The 20720-nt window shown below is 38.6% G+C and overlaps 1 non-coding gene across 1 annotated transcript; it reads right to left on the bottom strand.

Moving 5' to 3' along the window:
- Positions 1-1048: 1048 nt before the first annotated feature.
- On the bottom strand, positions 1049-1120 carry Trnah-gug (transfer RNA histidin (anticodon GUG)). The gene has a single exon. It is a non-coding gene; the product is annotated as a tRNA-His (tRNA).
- Between the last annotated feature and the right edge of the window lie 19600 nt (positions 1121-20720).

The following is a 20720-nucleotide window of genomic DNA, read 5'->3' as shown; positions in this document are numbered from 1 at the left end:
ACAACTGTGGGGATGCTGTGGATTCCACGGTTTCTGGTAGCAACGGTTGTCCAACTAACACTCCTTCCCTTTCCTGCTGATCGTAAGCACGTGGCCGGCGCCGTTATTAACTTTAAAATACTGAAGTCTCGATTTGTGTACATTGAGAATGGTTAGCTAATCCCAGGCTTTCACATTCATTGATTCTCTGTGCAACTTTGACTGTTCTGGTTAATCACGGAGTAGCAACTACGATGTGAACGGTTATCTTTGCTTTGTTTGAATTTCTATCTAGACCGCCCGTAGATGCTACTCCAGTATCGCCAGACCAGCTACACTCACACAAGGAACCAATGAGATATCTGTCAGGGACTAAGCCGGCATCTTCAGTGTATGAGTGTTGGTGATCTTCTATTTTTAGGCGACAATGGCGCAGCTGCCACGTCAGGTTCCAGGTCAATGTGGGAAAGGGAAAGAAAGGGGTGATTGCAAGCGTTTGTATCCACAGCAGACCGAATATACCTCTGCGTCTGCACAAATTCATGCGGATGTCGGAGCTTTGGTGGGATATGGTTGGCAATGGGTTCACACATTGGTACGTGGATACCAGGTGATAGATAAGTGTATTTATTACTCTGAAGATAATACGGCACAGTTCGCTTGATTGCATAACTCGTAGGCGTTACATGATAGATTGACACTGTGCTGTAAAAGTTGTAAGGAAGGAAAACGGCTTTTTCAACCCGTTCCTGTTCTAATGATGACTATAAACATAAAGATACAAAGTAAGAGGAAAGGGACGGGCCAGGGATTGAACTCATTCTGCATAGGAATCATAAGCGGTAGCCACTAAACTACCAAGCCCTTCGATTTGTATGGAGCGTACACTATGGTAAGAAAAACTTCCCCTCTCTCGAAAATGTCTACGTGGTTTATGGACGACTGCTAATCGATATAAGCTGATAACAATTAAATAATAGAAATGCTATATGACAGGAATTCCTTCATTCATTCAAGAAACAGAAAAAAAGTTAACTCCTCTCCGTGACAACACCCGGTGACCGGGCGTTGCCGTGACCAGGATTCGAACCTGGGTTACTACGGCCACAACGTAGGGTCCTAACCACTAGACGATCACGGCTACCGAGGAGATATGGGAAGCAAGCCACTCGTACTCGTTCAACTGGCATTGTGGTTTTCATCGTCGGAGTGGCAATCAGCAATTCAAACGAAGTAATTTCTCCGCATTGCTTTCAACGGTATCGCGTAGTCTGTTGGTAAACAATAAGTGCTCTTCAAAATAAAATATTCCGCTGCTTTGATTGGAAACGCGCGATGTTTTGCTTGGTGTAAACATAGTTCAAATTATTTAACTCTGATTGATTTTTTTTTTAATCGGAATCAAATCCTCCCATTCAACGGAAGCGCAAAAATATCTGTACGCAAACTAACCAATTTTTTGATTCGGGATAATTCCCTGGAAAGACCTATTTCCGTCGCATGTTTCGTCGCCGCCAGTAGGTACTCGGAACTCAATAGTGTCGCAGTGCCATACAAAATCTGCTGCAGATTTTTCTCTCTCCTTTTTTTCCCCTACCTACATATTGATTTAATTTAAAAATGTGAACCGATCGGGATGAGGATGCAACGACCGACGGCGCAATTGCAAATTATCCTTGCTAAATTGTTTAATGATTGTATCATTTTATTATGTTCAATTGGCAGATCGCCCATGCTGCTGCACACCGGTGGTACACATTGGGACGGAATGGAGCAGTCGGTGGTCAAACTTCTTCAGATACCTAAAACATAATAATTAAAATCTTTAAATTAGAAAATGCTGTACAATTCGTCTACTTTTTTTCTTCATTCTGGCTTTACGTTCCAACGGGTCAAAGCTAATTTCTTAGCATTCGAACAGGCAACCATTCAAAATGGAGTTTGGCCTTCTTCTTCTTTATGGATCTACCTTCCCACTGAAACTTGGTCTGCCTCTCTTCCACTTAGTGTTTTTTGAGCACTTTTTGAGCACAGTTATTAATTGAAGGGCTTTCTTTGCCTGCAATTGCATGAATTTGTACATTGTGAGGCAAGGACAATGATACACTATGCCCAGGGAGTCGAGACAATTTTCCCGACCGGAACGGGAATCGCACCCGCTGTCTTCGGATTGACAATCCAAAGCCTTATTCACAAGGCTAACTGGTTTTGACCTATTGAACCACACAGGTGCGCTAGCACCCTGCCTGGCACTGTTTTCAGGAAATTGTTGCACCACTTGTTTATTGATTGGTTTTCGTTCGTGATTGAGTGAAAATTTTAATTAAACTTTCCGCCATCGAATGAATGCGGCACATTTTCATTTTCCTCCGAAAGGAAAGGGGTACACCGATATCAGCATCTACTATGTAGCCAAGTGGCGCCACAAAGTTCGATGAGTGCCGTGTACTTACTGCCTGCTACTGATCGGAAAGGTCATTAGCTGGATTGATTGATGGATTGCTTGTTGCTCTTGTTTGGAGGGATGGGTTGTTGTTGTTGAGATAAAATTTTGGCTACTGGATTCTGAATTTGAGGAAGTTTGCTGACATTATAGTTTATAGTAAAGTTCAGGAAGGATACGATCAGGAGGTGAACTAGTCTACGACTATACTATAATCAATGATTTCTTCACAAATGTGAATATGCAACTTGACATTTGCAACGATCTGAATGAAAGCCGTTTTTTAAACTCTTACAACAAGTGTAATCTCCACAAACTTCAACAGCTTGCACCTTACGAAACTACGTCGAAATAGTGCGCTTAGGTATACAAAAGCGCAGCTTATTCATAAAACGTGTACCTCAATCTTGGTGGTAGCTACCCGAGACTTGTGCTCGCTTTGAGTCACTTTCTTTGTACAGAGAATCTTAAGTTTCAGCAAACACTTGCTGCATTCAGCTTGTCAACGACAAAAGCCAAGCGCCATAAACATTTCCACTCCTCATCTAGCAAGCGCCACAGATTGTAATACATACCACTGGGAGAATTTCATTGCAGCCGGATTATAGTGGTGAATGAACAAGTCTGCTGAGAACTGAATGAGCAAGATGTTGTTTATCTTTCCTATTATGTTTGTACCTTTCAGGAGAAATGATTCAGTTTTCCAGTCAGTGGTTATTTTTAGTATTCTTCTTGTGACTATGAATGCTACTGAATATATTTGGTTTTCATAACGTTATGCTTATGGGTCCTGGTAAACTCAGATGGTGAACATGCAGTCATTAAGCTAAACCAAGCCGAGGCTGAATTTGGCATGGCATAAAGTATTTTCTAAATGGAAGACCCTTAATTTGATTGGCCATGAACTTGATGATTAGTGCTTGCTACGAAATTGCCATCAATGCAAAAATTGTGAATTAGCAAACGAAGCTGATAACTGTATAGACCCTCATGAAACATAATAAATCAAGCTGTGCCTCATTTGGGACATTACTATGAGAATAATAACAACATCGTTAGAACCATATGGAATAAATTTGAAGTATGTAGTGAAATATATGCAGTCATCAAATGTGTTCGACTCACAACAATGATTACCTTAAACTTCTAGTTGTAGTGATGCCCCAGAATTTCAGATTCTGAATCATCGTGTTGCCAGAATTTCCAGGTTCTGAATCATTGTGTTTTCCAACTTGGAAATATTGTGTAAGAGTGCATTGTAACACTATCGATATTACAAAGCCCACTAAAAATATGTATTATATCTTCGAAGATCGTAAAATTTCAGGAGCTGTGATACTAACGAAAATCCAATGTCACAATTCTCACCGTAACTGGATTGCTCCAGCGAACGGTCTCCATTCGGTAGTGGCAGTCAGAAACCATCATATTCCAAAATTATCAACCCCAAAAACTAGGTTACATTGGCTGTCATCACCAACCGTCGTCGTTGCCGTAAAAACGAAGTCAGCAGCAAGCACACACAGAAAATTATGCTGCACTTTGTCAACCCTCATCGGGAGACCTTTTTCTTCACAATAGTGAGCCATGGCAACCTACCAAGCTATGTTATACAGCTGAATGAAATCGCTGTTGGTAACATCTCCAGAATGAGCTCGTGTGCTTTTTTTATTTGGATACAGCATACAAGGTTGTTCGCTCCAATTCCTGAAGGTCACATCTGCCTGAATAGACCTGAGCCCGAATGAAATTATGTGAAAGATTGGTATACCATTTAGACAATTCATCTCATAAAACACATTTTTGTAAAAAAAACATTATTTTTAAATTAATCCTGTAATCAAAGATTCACAATAACGAACAATCTCTGATTCACTTTTGACTCATCTTAGTTACTAACTCTCGACTCGCCGTTGAAATAAGGCTCATTTTCACTCATTCGATGCACTTTCAACTCACTCTTGTCTCACCTTGGTCTCACTTAAACCTCACTTGCCTCATCATCTACTGATAATTCTAGACCTAATTTTGATCTCATTTTCGATTAACCCGTGACATAAACTGAGTTCACGTTCGACTCATTCTTCAGTTAAACTGAACTCACTCCTGCTCTACTGGCCTACTCATTCTCCACACACCATCAACATACACCTGGATTTTTTCTCGACATATTAATTCCCAGCTCATGTTTATTTTTAGTTACTCTTTTTCGACTCGCTACTGACTCACTCTTGACTCATTTGAACTCACTTTACTGACTTATTTCAAACATACCCTCAATTATTTCTATACTCATTCTTGACCCAGTCTATTCATTTTTTCGATACAAACTGAACTTATATTCGACTTATTCTTGGCTTGGTCTAGAGTTTCTCACTTACTGGTCTTCTTTCAGTGGTGTCGAATTGTGATTACATTTTTACAGTATTTGATGAAGACTGAAAAGCCAGCCTCATTTAATAGTAAACTGATTATCTCACCCCCAAACCACTACAACTCACATTCGCCTTTTTTGCACTTATTGTTTAATTATACTCATATACTCATAACTCACTCTAAGCCTAAACTGGGGTCTTTCTTGGCATACTCTTGGCTTAGCGTTGATTTTCGCTTGATTATCTTACTACCAACCTCTGTACCTAACTCTTGACTGATTCTGAATTTTATCTGGACTCACTTCTTACTTACTGACCTATTTAGAGTCAGTGATATCGACCAAGTAACCCTCGTCTCACTCTCCATTCACATTTTAACACAGTCAGCTTAATCTCGGCATAAACCAGATTCACTTCACAATACTCTTGGCTGATTCTTGGTTTTCTGTGGACTCATTGACTGCACTGTACTGATTTATTATCGTCTCACCTACTATCCAATCTCACCCTTAACGCATGCGACTCACTCTCGCCATAACCTGGTTTCGTTCTCGGCTAACTCGCGGCTCATTTTTACAGTTTGTGTAACTCTTCTTGGACTAGATTTTGACTCACTCTTGACTCATTTGATCTCACCATATCTCTCTAATAAAAACTAAACCACCAATTCATCCTAGACTCACTCGTAACTTGTTCTCGACTTTCGATCAACATAGACTTAATTATCTTTTTTCTCATTCCTTGTTCACTAGAGAGTTGTTCTAGACTTGCTTCAAACAAATTAGCTTATTTCTGTGTCGACTCTGTGACTGAATGTTTATCGTATACATAATAACTGACTTGCTAATCAGCTTGTCCACCATTTACACTCGACTTATTATTTGTTTGAAGGTCCACTGATTTTTTACTCGCGATATATAGCGGAGTCACTCAACTTTTTTTTTCTGAGTATTCCGACTACTTTTCGACTCACTTTTAATTCACTCGGTACTCACTACACTGACTCACCAAATAATTCTACTGAAGCTTACTCTTGTTGATTCATTCTCGACTTACTTTAGACCAAAAATGAATGCACTTCCGACTCAAACTCAACTCATTCCAACTTACTGGCGCACTTTTCAGTTATGTCGATTGGCTCGCCCTTGCCTCACTCTCGATTTACTTTTTGACGCGCTAGCTACTCATTCTCGACTTACTCTCTGGATTCGCTCTCGATTTACTCTTAGCTGAATTAAATATAATCTCACTCTTATCTCACTCTCGACTCACATTGAAATCACGATTCACTCTAGATTTTATTTTTCAATTAGTCTTCTGGATTAACCCCCGATTTCGAACTGATTCTCTTTCGACTGTTTTTTATCTCCCCGATTTCCACCCATTCTTGATTCACTCTGAATTCAGACTCACTATACTGACCTGTCTTTAATTATCACATAACTCAAGTCAGCCTCAGACTCACATTCAAAGCTGAAATTAATATCAACAACACACTTTTAACTCACTCTTGACGTACATCGAAGTCACGATTCTTTTTTTTTTTTTTGACTTAGTCTCCTGGATTAACTTTTGACTTATTTCAACTCTTGTGCCGACTTTTCGCACCCTCTATGCAGAATACTCTCTTCGAATGAGTGTAATCAGTTTGTACGGAATTAAACGCCCTATTTTGCTTATCTTTTGACAGATATGCGTATTTCGACTATTACTTGTAATCTTCCTCAGTGTCAGTTATCCTGTGTCCAATGTCAGATTATTTCAACTTATTTTTGACTTATTATCGGCTTTAGCACCTCAAGTTGAAATTTTCTCCTCTCATCTCACTCGGGACGAGGAGGTCCTTATCTCGCATTTATCGAGTAGGTAGTAGCAGAAGCTGTCCGCAGAAGAACCCTAGTTAGCGCATCAAGCGATATGGTCGTTTTATTGCTGCACCATTGGCAAGCCTTCTTTTCTTGGTGGCGGGCCTGCTGGCTCTAGCTAGGTACACCTGCAGTTGCAATTGCAGCGCTACTATTGAACTGCACTCGTTCAAGAGGCGACAGATAAATTTTTGTGCCCGGATGTTTTCCTTTTCTTTCATTTTTCTTTCCATTTTGTTGGCTCTCGGTTGAATTTTTCACGTTCAGACTTACGTACGTATGTCAGAGCAGCGGGCTTGCTTGGCAGCTTATTTATGGTAACCATAACATTCACTTTTCGCCTTTTGGGGCTAATAAGACTATTGTACGACCAATATAGAGCATAGCAGCTCCTTAAGGCGGAAATCGATGCATTTACCCGTTTTTTGTTTTTTTTTAAATAACTGAGCAAAATCGGTTTCCATACACAGTTGGAAGAAGGATCAAGGTATCTCAAGATTTTTTTTCTGGTAGAAAATGTTTACAAATTTGTGTGGTTTCTGTAAAATTGATAAATATTTTCCACTAAAAAAAAAAACAGAAAATAACTTGATCCTTCCCCCATATGTGTATGAAAACCAATTTTGAAAATATTGCTCCGTTCTTGAAATAAAATTAAAACAAAGAAAATCTGAAATGCATCTAGCTTTACTTAAATAACACTCTACTAAGCGCTTATAAATTTGATGGATTTGTGTGTTAATATTTTGAACAGACTAAACGATTATGAAACTAAGAGAAAAGAGTACATATATCAATTTTGTCATGTATAGAAAGACATTAAAAATATACATTGTTCCCAGTAGTTCGCTTCCCTGCACTCGTATTGAACCGGGCGATGCATTTCTTCCAATGTGGGACGGGTAATGTGATGACAAAGAAGATTGTCGTCGTTATTTCCACGGTCTCATAAGAGGATGCACTCTCTACATATTCGATAGGGCATGTGCGCAGTGCATTCCGTCAATGGAGATGAATATTGATCTACGTAACTATTTTTAATGCAGATTGATTGCTCTGAGAGCGCTATTGTGAGCCAATTAAAACCAAATGATATTGAATTAAAAATGCCAACTTTTTACGGTTGTTATTATTTGTTCCAAAATATTTTTGTCATTCTTCCAACAAGTGGGTAATTCTCGCTGAGACCGGCCCACTATTTACACCTTGTCTTCAAAACTGTTTGGTTGGTGGTTGGTGGCGATTTTCTGAATATCTTCGCTAAAAAAGTAAGGAAAATGCATTTGGTTACTCAAATTGGTGGACCCCCCGTTAGTTAGAGCCACAACAATTTTTGCAGACCCCTCGATTTTAGTCAAATGGTGGCTCATTTAAACCGTTATAACTTGAAAGTTTCTCCAAAAAACAACTCAAAACGAATTGTTGTTGACAAAAGGAAAGATAGAGCTACTTTTTACAATAATAAAAAAATGGGTTGGCCATATTTATTTTGGCCGCCATCTTGGATTTTTATACCAAAACATTTTTTTCACCATGATGGCAACCACCGATTTTCAAAATTTTTGCATCAATTGAAAGCTAAGACAGGTATACATAACATATAAAAAAAAATAGAGATGTCTTTTTTTCCTATCAAAAGTTTTATCTGCAGTTTTTTAAATTAAGCCAAGTTTTCTCCATACATTTCCATGCGCGCCGGCAACGACATGCAACAGCATCCGAGTTTACTCCTGCATGTATACACCAAGGCACCTGCCGCAAAATTTGGGCAAATCGGAGGTTCGTTTCCGTTTTTGGTTGTTTCTCAATGATGCGGGCATTGTTTTCATAACTTTTTTAGTGTTTTGAAAAGCTTAAACCTTCATCTTTCCATTAGAGGGTTCTGATTTTAAATTCGAGTTCGTAAACACTGCGAAATAATGCTGCATTTATGTAAACGGCCGGCACCGGGCCCAGTGCGCAAAAGTGGCATGGTTTACAAAACGGCAGACAACTTTTGAAAGAAGAAAATGACATCTCTAATTAGACAGCGAGAATTACCCAGTTCTTTAGATTTCAATCTGGATTTTCAGAAATTGTCCTAAGATTAAGACTTTTAGTGATTTTTAGTAGTTACTGCATACATTTTCCTACTTAAAATAATTTGAAACATAAACAGGAATTTCTTCCAGAATTAGTATTTTTTCTAGTATTCCTGTCCAATTTCAGCCAAGAATTTTGTCCAAGTTTTCCTATGTAAGGGCATCACTCTATTACAGTACTGTTGGAGATATTTTTGTTTTTTTTTTTCTTTGTTATAGCAGACAGGGGAAGGAGGGGTATTTTTTTTGGTGAAATCCCTGTCGGATTTTCTGACGGAATTCCGGGAAAAAATCCCAGAACGAATACCTGGATGAATTCTTGGTTGAATCCTGGATGAATCTCTTGAGGCATCCCTGGAAGGATTCGAAGTAGAATCCTTTGGACAATTCCTTGAGGAATTTCAGGAGGAACCCTGTGAGGGATTTCTGGAAGAACCCCTGTATGAATTGCTGGCGGAATTCCGCGATGAATTTGTGGAGGACACCGTGGAGGAATTTCTGAATGAATTAGTAGTAGTCCCTTGATGAATTCCTAGATAAATTAGTAGTTATTCCTGGAGAAAGTCCTGGATAAGGATGACCTAGATCATCAAGTGAATGTTGCTAAGTTATCAGAATTTCACTCTGAGGCTCTAAGAGTAGTGTAGATTATATTCTGCGAGCATTCGCTACAATAAACATACCCAAAGATTCACAAATATTGCGACCCATACTACAAAATACATATGGGTCCATTTATATGGCAGTGGACACCAATCTAGCAACACATAGAGATACTTGTAATATCATGAGGTGCAACAGACACAATCGTGAAAGAATTATACCGATAGAGTGAAGAGAAACGAAAGTAGAGCCTGTAGATCTTGAAGATCCTAATTCCAGAATAGTTTGGAAAGCCTGGAATATCCCATGAATGTACCAGAACCATTACAGTTGTGTACTGAGGCTCCATCAACAGTATAGACTACATTCCATGAATATTTTTTACAATTAAAGCATGATACAGTATGTACAGTATGGCCCATAAAAAAATGCGAAAATCTTTTTTTTTTGTTCTTCGGTAATTTTTTATGTAATATTTCTAATGTATTCAGCTGTTTCAGATTAGGCTGCAATAAGGAGGTGATTGTCATACGGAATACCTCAAAAGTGTGTTAAAATATTCATTGGTTAATTATATGGGATGCTTAATAGTTGCCAACAATTTTTAAAATAAATCACTTCTTCCTCAAATTTTCGGGGCTTAACGAATTTGGATATTTTTTTTTAATACATGCAAATCATGCAGAAATATGTACCTTCAAATACGCCCACGTTTAGAAAACTTTTTGAAAACAATATCAGATGCTTCGGAACCAAAAACTAAAAAAGTGGCATATTTCAAAAGCCATATATAAGATAGATCCATAAATAACTTCACACTGTTTTAAAAAAAATCAAAATAATGTCTTGCTAATGAAGGCTTATAAACCTACGTTTATAATAGACACAAATATGTAGTACTTAAAAACAGTTTGATGCTTCAAACATTTTTTTTTCTGAAAATCTTCATTTATCGTTTACCTCAACTTTCAGAAAACGTCCCATAATTTATAGGACAATAAAGTTTCTTACTTGTCTGAATCGTCAACGGATGCCTGAAGACATTGACTAGCTATGAAAGTGCTGTTCTTTAAATAACATGTAATTGTATGTGACTGGGAGCAATTTATCGAAAATTTCAACCTTAAAAAATAGCCTTTTTCGCGTGGACGTTTTTGAGATCCATATGTTCAACGTTATTTTTTTTCAAAGGGTTATGATTTAAATCAGTCAATGTTTATATGGCTTTGTTAAATTAGTGTACCGACTATGATATCCAATAGATAAATGTGAGGTTTAGCGGTTGGAAGCAGGTGAACAATGTCTTTGAAAACTTTCGCATTTTTTTATGGGCCATACTGTAGATATTGTAACCCAAACTTCAAAATGTATTAGAGGCCATTTGTATTTGCACGGAATGTCCAACTACCACAATATCGAGTTGCTCGTGGCATTGCGAGGTCTAATGGACATCAACGTGACTAAATTCCTTGAACGAAATGCACACAAATAATGGTAGACCCAGTAGGTCTTAAGAAAATGTATTCCAGAGTAGTTTTGATGACCTAGATCACGAAATTCATGTACCATGAACTTTCTAGGGGTGCTTTGAGACTTTTTGAGTATCGTAGACTATGTTCTGGGGTCTCCAGTTAGCCTAGTGGATCGCCAATCCGGAGACGACGGGTTCGATTCCCGTTCCGGTCGGGAAAAATTGTGCGGCTGTTCGGGTTCGTTTGGAAGTTGACCATCAATGTTAACTTCTTTTCCCGATCAGCCTAGATAGCTGTGTAGTGTCGGTAGCGGTTGTCTCAATTGGCTAAGAATAACACTACGGATCGCCTGATCCAGTGGTAAGAGTCCACTAAACAGGTGACCCCTAATTCATGGTGTAATGCGGCTTTATGCTTACCGTGCCAAAGAATGAATGGTTAGGGGGGTCTAATAAAAACCTAACTACAAACGGAGCCTGTGGAGAATTAGGGCGTCCTCCACAGTATTACGCCCTTACTGCGCTAACCGGAGCAATGGTGCAGTGGACCTTGCGTTTCTCCGAGATAATCAGTTGCCCTTCTTAAGTCTCAAATTTGAGGCTAAATAAGGGCGGGGTTATTCAAATGTTGTTAATTAGCTTACATTACTACCTATATGGGTTCCCTTAATGCGTTTTCGCCATTGGCGTTTTTCAATTGACACCGATTTGGTTCATCGTTGATGTTTCCTTTTTGTGCTGTGATTGTGAAGAGTGTAATCCTGTCTAGTTTGGGTAGTGGCTACGGCAAGGAAACGTCAGATCAATTTTCAGCGTAAAAAGCGTATGTAGCCCAAGTGGATCTACTTCAAAAAGTTAATTTTCGTAGGGTAACTTCTGTATAGGTTACCTTGTGAACCCAGCTTTGCTTCTTTCATTATAGATGAAGTGTCGTGCCTCGAGCATGCTATATTTTAGAATAACGTTAACAGTATGTTTCAACCTTTCCTTATTGATGCCTTCAAGCAAGCTCTTGTTTTCAGCATCTTTTCGCTGATATTTGGCATCTGAAGTAGCTCAAACATTGATTTGAGATGCTTCAGTTTGATGGAATACTTAGGTAGTACAGTTCATGGTTAACTTAACATAGAAGTGCACCTAACCCAACTCTGCATGAGCAGAATTTGTCATGAGTTGACTGATTGGCATGTGTCATATAAGGAATCTCCATTTGACCTTCTTTGCACTTTTGAGTGTTCCTTCAAAAACTTTGCGTATTCAGGCGTCCCTGCTCAACAAACAAGGGAACCAAATTGGTTGCGATCACATTTTATGGATAACTCGCTTCCATTGCTACTCCAAGAGAGTTTCATTGTGGTTTTGTTATTACAACGCCCTTCATTGTGGTATACCATAGCTACTGCTTTGAAAGAAGCTTCTCCTCTGCGGTCTGTGCGGACCGCAAGAGGTATTCCTGAATGGAACTCGGACCTGCTCAAGTTTTAATGTCTTCGGATAAACCAGTGTTTTGTATAGCTACGAATCTTTGCTTCCACCCCTAGGATTGTAGCTATAGAATCGATTAAGTGGGCTCCAAAAAACTCTGCTTACTTCAAATCTCCTGGAGCAAATGGGACTTTGTCCTATTTTTCTCCAGAGGGATTTGAGTTTTTCAAACATGTTTTGAACTCTTGTAGTTTTCTACTGGGTAATTCCATGGCGTGAAATTACTCTGTAGTTTTATCCCGAAAGAGTGCGTGCGTTGTAAAAAGAAGGAATAAGTTCCAGATTTATCTGGTTACCTCGTTCTTTCTGAAATGCTTGAAACACATTGTCGATTATCACATCTGTGATGTTCGTCTGGCTAACATGCCTGTTCATGTGAACTCACGTGTCTCCCAATTTGGGATGTCCACAGTGACTCTTTTACACAAAGTTGTATACGTTTCCAAGAAAGCACTCACTCAAACGTAGTTTTTGCTTGGGTGATTTCTTGAATATTGAGGATGCTTTTGATGACGTGCCTTTCTATGTCATATTGAAAGTCGCATGACGTCGCAAGCTACCTCCAATGAGCTATAGGCTCTTTTTACGCTTATGCGTTTTACAGTGTCCTTTTCAGGGCACTGATTAACCCCGTTGTGGTATGGGTTATGAGCTCTCGTTGCGCTTAGGCGTTCATTCCCTCTTCTAGGGCACCCCTTCCTATTTCATCACCTTTCCCTTTCCCAATTCCCATCCCTTGTCCCATTCTCCCTCAGGTAAACGATGAAATAGGCTCATATGTATGGCGATGGCACAAATGTCCCAAATGGAGGATAACGTGCCTCTGGAGCCGGCCTTCTGATACCTGATGATATCCAATAGATAAATGTGAGGTTTAGCGGTTGGAAGCAGGTGAACAATGTCTTTGAAAACTTTCGCATTTTTTTATGGGCCATACTGTAGATATTGTAACCCAAACTTCAAAATGTATTAGAGGCCATTTGTATTTGCACGGAATGTCCAACTACCACAATATCGAGTTGCTCGTGGCATTGCGAGGTCTAATGGACATCAACGTGACTAAATTCCTTGAACGAAATGCACACAAATAATGGTAGACCCAGTAGGTCTTAAGAAAATGTATTCCAGAGTAGTTTTGATGACCTAGATCACGAAATTCATGTACCATGAACTTTCTAGGGGTGCTTTGAGACTTTTTGAGTATCGTAGACTATGTTCTGGGGTCTCCAGTTAGCCTAGTGGATCGCCAATCCGGAGACGACGGGTTCGATTCCCGTTCCGGTCGGGAAAAATTTCTCGACTCCCTGGGCATAGTGCATCATTGTACTTGCCGCACAATATACAAATTCATGCAATGGCAGACAAAGAAAGCCCTTCAATTAATAACTGTCGAAGTGCTCAAAGAACACTAAGTTGAAGCGGCCAAGTCCCAGTGGGGACGTCGATCCATGAAGAAGAAGAAGAAGGAGACTATGTTCTGCAATCATTCATCGTGTATAAAATTTGGTTTAGAATGTTGGATTTTTGACGCAAACTTCAGAGTACTTTGGAGGCCTTAGAATAGCTCTAGGATGCAAACTTCAACAGACTATGATGGATAGTAATAAATTCAACGATTAGCAAAAAAGTTTAATTTCAGCAAAAACATGTAGAATTTATAAATAATCAAAAAAGCCACCAGCAAAAGGGGGAGGGTGCAAAGAGGGGAGGTACTATGAATTTCTTAGCACAACTATTCCCCTTCACCATTAAAAAGATTCCAGGGTAGAATGTTTTAAAACAAAGAAGATATTGCATTTCTACCAAAAGAAGATCGTGCCGGGTTTACGGGTTAAATCTTCACAAAGTTGGGCAAACATTTAAACATTATTTTCGATGGTGTAAGGCCATCCGAAGAATTTTGTTTATCAAACACCATACCCTTGAACCACTGCACCTTTTTTTCGTTATTTCTAATAGAGTTGTTTCCTTCAAAAAATCAGTATTTTATATGACATTCCAACACCAACCAACCTAGGAATGCAAACCCGAGATTATTCATGGCCTCAATCTGCAATGCAAATGCAACTTTCGTTTTTCATCTACATCGCTGATGTAGACAAATTTGCATTTCATACTGGTTCACCGCTGCAAGGTCCTGTACCATATCGTATCACTCCATTGTACTTCGTTGTCCTTTTTGGCATTGTACCTTCTCATCCCAAAGCTTAACTAACGCAACCAACCAACCAACTAACCAACGAACCGACCGGGACAAATATGTCATGCAGCCGAAAAGTTACATTACACAGTGTGTCACTACATATTCACACTTCCAAGACTCGGCGAGACGTACCGGGTCCCCACCAGAGGTGGTGGTGGTGGTATGTCTAACAACCACTGCTTACGTATCCGCTCATAGCTTTGAGTTAGTTGGGGATGTCACCCGACCACTCCTTGGGGTTCAAGTAGGAGAACCTAAAAATAGTTCCAGGTAGAAAGTAACAAAAGTTGACTATTTTATTGTTTTTAAGACCCACCGAGAATTCCTTTAGAAATTCCTCCTAACTTTAATCTAGAAATTCATTATAAATTTGTTTTCGAGAGCTCCTTTTGTTTTTATGTAATACCCAACAAAAATCTCCTGGAATTTTTTCCTGGAATTTTTTTAAAAATATTTGTATTTTTTCTAGAATATTTTCATTAATGCTTCCTGGAATTCGCCTTGATGTTTCTCTTTAAATTCCTCCAGTAACTTGTAAGTCTCCTAGAATTCTCACTAAAGTTACTTTTGGATATCTTTCAGAAAATCCTAGTATTTCTCCCAAAATATCTTCAGAAAGACCTTCTGAAATTATTTGTGTAACTTTTATTGGAATTTCCCCTGGTATTCTTTCTGGAGTTCCTCCAGAAATATTTTCTGAAATTCTTCCTGGAATTCCTTTCGAAATTCCTACTACATTTTTTGGAATTCCTCTTGGAATTCCTTCAGAAATATATCCTGGAATTTCTTAAAGCATTCTTCCTGGAATTCCTTTTGGAATTCCTCTTGGAATTTCTTTTGGAGTTTCTCTTGGAATTCCTTCTGGAATTTCTCCTGAAATTCCTTTTAGAATTCATCCTGGAATTCCTTCTGTAATTCCTCCTGTAATTCCTGCTGGAATTCCACTTGGAATACCTTCTGGAATTTCTCTTAGAATTCTTGCTGGAATTCCTCATTGGTTTGATTCTGGAATTCCTCATAGAATTCCCTTTAGGATTCCTCCTGGAATTCTTTTTGGAATCGTTCAAAAATCTTCCTGATATTCTTCTTTCAATTTCTCTTAGAAATCCTCTTGAAATTCCTCCTGGAATTCCTCCTAGAATTCCTTTTAAAATTCTCCCTGAAGTTCCTCCTGCAATTCCTTCTGAAATTCATTTTGGAATGCTTTAAGGAATATTTTCGGAAATTCTGGAATTCCTCCTGATATTCTTCTTTTGGAATTCCTACTGAAGTTTTTGTTGGAATTCCTCTTGGAATTCTCCCTGGAATTCATTCTTGAATTCCTGCTGGAGTTCCTTCTGGAACCGCTAAAAAAATCTTCCTGGAATTTCATTTGGAGTTTCTCTTTTAAAAAGGGAATTCCTCTTTGAATTACCCTTGGAATTCCTCTTGGAATTCCTCCTGGAATTCCTCATGGAATTCCTCCTTGAATCCCTCCTGGAATTCCTCCTGGTACTACTATCGGAACTCCTTCTGAAATTCTTCTTAGATTACCTTCTGGAATTTCTCCTCGGTCTCTTTCTGGGATTCCACCTGGAATTCCTTCTTGAATCGCATAAAAACTCTTTCTGGAATTTCTTTTGAAGTTTCTCTTGGAATTCCTATTGGAATTCCTCTTGGAATTCCTCATAGAATTCCTCATAGAATTCCTCTTGGAATTTCTTTTGGGATTCCTCCTGGAATCCATTTTGGAGTGCTTCCAGGAATATTTTCTGAAAATCTGGAATTCCTTCTGAAATTTCTGTTGGGATTCCTACTAAAGTTTTTGTTGGAACTCCTCCTGGGATCTCTCCTGAAATTCCTTGTGGAATTCCTCCTGGCATTCTTTCCGTAATTCCTCCTTGAATTTCTTCTAGAATTCTTCCAGAAAATCCTTCTGGTACTACTATCGGAACTTCTTCTGGAATTCTTTTTAGATTACCTTCTGGAATTTCTCGTGGATCTCTTTCTGGGATTCCTCTTGCAATTCGTTCTGGAATTCCTCCTAGAATTTTCCTGGAATTCCTTGTTGAATTATTCATAAACATCTTCTGAACTTCCTCCGGAAATACCTTCTGGAATTACTCATGGAATTCATACCGTAATTCCTTCTGAAATTCTGGAATTCCTTCTGGGATGCCTCCTGAAATTACTGCCAGAACTTCTTCTGGCATTTTTTTTTTTCTGATATTACTCCTAGCAGTTTTTCCTCAAATTCTATATCGTGTTTTTTTTATTTCTTCTGGATTCTGCTTGATTTCTCTCAGAATTGGTACTTTTTCTAGTATTCCTGTCAAACTTGAGCCAAGAATTTTGTCCAAGTTTTCCTATGTAAGGACATCACTCTATTACAGTACTGCTAGAGACGGCGTCTGCGGTTGGATGCATAAATAACTCTCTTGTCAGATCTAAACCTTTACCACCCACTATCATCTGACCGGCACGCGGCGATGTAAAAGCTTCACGTTTCGTGTATGTGTATGTGTGAATCGTGAAAGTGAGAAAATGCCATTTTTCCTTAGACTTCACACCGCGCCGTGCCAGGTCGGCTTCTTGAGTTGGAGGGGTTAAAAATTGGTTCTCATTTCCTGGAGACACACGGTCGTTTGTCCCAAGTGATGATACAATCCTCTGTTACTGCTCTGACCGTGGTGGCTGTTATTATATAATGGATGCACATAAGTCCACAAGTCGCTGACTGGTGGCGCTGGTCCTGAGGAGACCGACCGTGGCAAAGAGGGTGAGCTTTGAGTCGGCCGACAACTTGTCCGGACTAATTACACACTCGACAGGTGAAAATGGGGTTTTAAATGGAACAGAATTAGCCTCTAGACCCCTTCTTGATGGCGGTATGTACCCTCAACAACTCTGTATCCATGGTTCATGTAAACCGGCAGGGAAAGTATCGTGATGCACATCGGCTGGTTTATTGGTGGAAAATTGAATTTCAATTAGGGTGCTGAACCGGAAATTGCCACATCGGGTGCTTGTTTGTTTACCGGAATGGAAATTGATTATTAGTCAACGATGGAGAACGTGTTGATTGAAAGTGTCTATCATCGCTGGATAGACACGCAAACTTCAGTGCATACAAGGTAGGATCTGTTCTTTTTTCCACTTGGTTGCCACATTCTGATGTTGATGATGATAATCCAAGTGATCCTTAGAAGATTTTAGATGTAATCTCTGAGAGAATTTCTCATCGCATTCAGGAAAAATTGCAACAGAAATTCTCGAGTTAGAGCTTCTTGATTCATTGATAAAAGAGTGCTTGGAAGAATTTTGAAAAATGCTTGAAAACTTGAAGGAATTTCTGGATAAAAATGACCAGTTCGTAGAATTACACCAGCATTTTGCTACTGGAGTACTTCCAGAAACAGTACATGGACAATGTCAGGGAAATTATTTTAAAATTCCAGAATAAATTTATGGAGAAGCTTCTGTGCACGTCCCTGCATGTATTTTCAGAAATATTTCTAGGCAAAAATCTTAGAAGGGCCTCCAAAAGAAAAACGATGAAAGATATATTTCTGAAATATGTCTAAACAGAATTTTTGAATAAAAAAAAACCTGACCAAGAAATTTTTTTAAAGGACTTTGAAGTGGAACAACTCAAGTAGTTGCACATTTTTTTCCTGTGGAACCCTGAGCGGATTATCAAAAAACTCGTTGAGACATTTCATGAGAAGTTTCCGAAATAAATTTTGTAGGAACTTCTATAAATAATCACCAAAAATAGGGAGACTCTAATCATTTTAAATAACTTTCATCAAGAAAATCTAAAAATTATAACAAGAAGAACTCAGGATTTTTTGTCGAGCGATTGACTAGGTCCCTACGTTGTGTACTTTTTTCCCGGGGGCTATTCATGTCGAAGTACATACTTAGTTTTATATAATTACCTTAATCTCATACTTCCCTTTTTGAATTTATTTTTTATAAATATCTCGCTTTGTCGATGATCACGATAAGCGGAGTATATGTGGTGATTCTCTGGAGATGTTTTTATAGATCCCTTAGCAATGAAAGCATTTTTGGTGGATGCATGCCAACTGTCCGTTCGCCAAACTTTTCTTCATAGCTTTCTAACAAACTTCTTTCGAGATTTCATATGACTTCTTCACCGACAATGGTAATATATTCCAGATATTTTTAGATGCCTTATACTATCTTGGCGTGTGCTTACCCGAGTAGAAGTAAAAATCAAAACAATATCATCATTTGATATTCCTCAGTGAAGTACTCAGGATCATAATTAGCTATTGGTTTGTTTGACATAAGAGATAAAAGATCAAAATTATGATCAAAAATTAGTATGGGGAAGAACATAATAATATCTCATTTTGATATTATAAGATCAGACTAATATCTGGGGAGATCTGGGCTGTGGCACATCAAACCAATATCATAAAATGGTCTGAAAGATGGATTAGATTAAAAAATAAATAAAAATGGCCGCGACCAGAATTCAGTTGCAACAGTGTCTTAATGGATATCATTTTCCGCGTACGGCTGGCAAACTGCTTCTGAAAGATTACGTACTCTTTTCTATCTTCGGGTCTAGTGTAGAGGTTTCAACTCTATTCAGAGTGCAGCTAGAAACCTAACAAAAAAAAAAAAAAATGGCCGCGACCAGAATCGAACTTATGATCTTTTGATTTATGAGCCGTGACATTACCACTGCAATATGACTCATATCTGAAAATAGGAGATAACAAGAGCATCAACTTCTACGTTTTCCAAGGTATTTGCGACTCATGGTAGCTGTGTTGGTTTGGTCCCGCCATGTTGTAGATGAGTGTGTGAAAGAACCAATTTTGATCTTGAGCAGTAATTTTCAGATCTTTCGATTTCTGGATGGAAATGTGAAGAGCTAATTTTGATCTTAAGCTGCATTTTTCAGATTTCCCAGTGATAAATGTTCTATTGCAGAATATTAATACAGTTTCCACCCAAAATTTGCAAACTGAAGCGATAGTATGGAAAATAAAAATGTATTAAGGCTCAAGTACGAATTGTATATTTCCTAAACTAAGAGAGCACATTTCTCTAGATGATTTCACTTTTTATGCCTATTCTCACCAATAGGACGCCATCAGTGAAGTACTAGATTGTTGAAATGAGCTTATTTTTTGTATGGTGAGAAGGTAAATTCTCCATTTCTGCAATGAAATGACGCAAAAATCGTTGCTATCATGATTCTTTGCCTAATTTATTGCTGTTTGAGCAAAACTTTGGGTAACTGTGTTATTGTTTTCTCCATTTCTTGCAACAAAGTTATCCAATGTTTTGTTCTAAAAACATTAAATATGGCAAGGAATCATAATACCCACGCTTTTTGCATAATTTCGTTACAGAAACGAAGAATTTACCTTCTAGCCATCAAAAAATCAGCTTAAAATCTAGTACTTCACTGAACGTGCCCTATTGTGAACTGTCGCCCAGAAAAGCTTTGGAAACATTCAGAAGATCGTAGTCTTCACGACTGTCGTCTGTTCGTATACCCGAGGCAGAATCATTACGCAATTTGTTGGTTCAAACTCAAAAAGCTGGTCGTCTGCAGCGGTATGTTTTGTTGAATCTAGAATCAAATGGTCCGTTTTTCAAAATGGTTGTTTTTCGCTTAGCAGGTCGATAAAGCTCCAAAATTGCCCGATTATCCGGAGTCCGGATCCATAAACCGTGCTCGTTTGTAAAATTTGTGGTGGACATAAGGCAACATCTCTTTATAACGTAACGCTAAATTCGACATTTTTGAACTCGATGGTTGGTTCGTTAGGATCTGGCGGCCTTAATAATGTGTTTTTGTATGATAACTTCAACTTTTTTGTATGGGTCGTAACGCTAGGCTGTATTCCTTGTTCTCCTGAAGCGTTTCGTAATTTATTAAACTCCTATCTCCTGAAGCCTAACGTTATTTGGGGACGGCGCATAATGAAAGTTTAAAACTTAAAATAGTTTTCATGCGCAATGTTGGGAAATTTCAACATTTATACAGTGGATTGCACAAGGCTTTTCAAAGATCAAATTAAGTACTAATTTTGAAATCATATCACGATGAGATATTGAGCAGATATTTGGCAACCTTTTGAATATCTCATCAATATCATTAAGATATGACATCAAAATTTGATCGTTTCAAGATATGATTATGATATTCACGTCTACCCGGGTAGCTGATTGAACTCCAAAATTTG

Source organism: Aedes albopictus, unplaced genomic scaffold, assembly GCF_035046485.1.
Source record: "Aedes albopictus strain Foshan unplaced genomic scaffold, AalbF5 HiC_scaffold_16, whole genome shotgun sequence".
NCBI classification, from domain to species: Eukaryota; Metazoa; Arthropoda; class Insecta; order Diptera; family Culicidae; genus Aedes; species Aedes albopictus.
The sequence above is the reverse complement of the archived record's forward strand: the minus strand, read 5'-3'. Positions and strand labels throughout refer to the sequence as shown.